Genomic DNA, 1,172 nt, shown 5'->3' on the forward strand with positions numbered 1-1,172 from the left:
AGACAACACATCCCATAAACATAAAAAGACAATCACACACTGCAAGTGTACACGTCTGGTCATAATTTTATACATGAATGAGATTGATAATTAAAGTACGAGATACGAGCAAGCCACTTTTGATCCGCGTTGAGTAGCTCCGCTCGTCTGGTGCCTCAGAACCCATATCAATATCAAATTTTATTGTCGCGAGTGTATGATGTATGCTCAAACACTATGAAATATTGCTGATGCATGCGTCGATTCCCGCAGTGCAATACATTTATTTAAAACCATATTGAAGAACACACTACCGAAGACGGAATTGCGAGACTTTGACTTTCGTTTAGGATAACCCAATTGACATTTTGTCGCTCATACCACTTCGACTAGACTAATAAATTTCATTCGAACGTTCCCGAACAAATTAGGCTCAAATTAGTTTGATTGTCGACAAATTTGTCTCGTTGACCTTAAATGGTGAAACGGACAACGCTAATGCATTCAAAACATCAATTTTGATTAGGGATGACACTCATATTGCTAGGGTTCAGTGCACAAACATAAAAAACACACAAATGTATAAGTTTTTATTTAGAATTAGGAAAAAAATATATAAAATATGTATTAAAGAGGGATAAATCCCTTTACAGCCGAAAACAAAGGAGGCTTGATTAATTTCTCACGTGCATAGCTGCCTCCAATCTTCGCGAACCCGAGCCGCTCCTCGTGGGACTGCACCCCCAGTACCGATGTGGTTGTACGCGAGCCGAACACGAGTGAGCCATGCTCAGCTCGTGTTTGGCTAGTTTATATTTCTAGCTCAAAACATGTGTTCGTAGGAAACGAGCCGAACACGAGTTGTTCACGAACAAAGAGTCCTTTTAACAGCCCTAATCACGTAGTCATAAGACGATAAGGGTTTGAACAAGATTTAAAAATTATTATTTATATTAAAACATCATTTGAATATAATTTAAGAATTTTTATTCTATTTTCTTAATTAATATTTTAATCGATTATAAATCTTTGTAGCCTTGTAATCAATTAGATTTTTTTAAAAATACTACATATATATATCTATATATGTAAACTTGATGAGTAGTATTTCGAGCCAAAACGAGCCGAACACGAATATATATATACTTGATGAGTAGTATTTCGAGTCAAAACGAGCCGAACACGAACAAACA

Source organism: Phalaenopsis equestris, unplaced genomic scaffold (genome assembly GCF_001263595.1).
Source record: "Phalaenopsis equestris unplaced genomic scaffold, ASM126359v1 Scaffold000061, whole genome shotgun sequence".
In the NCBI taxonomy this organism is placed as follows: domain Eukaryota; kingdom Viridiplantae; phylum Streptophyta; class Magnoliopsida; order Asparagales; family Orchidaceae; genus Phalaenopsis; species Phalaenopsis equestris.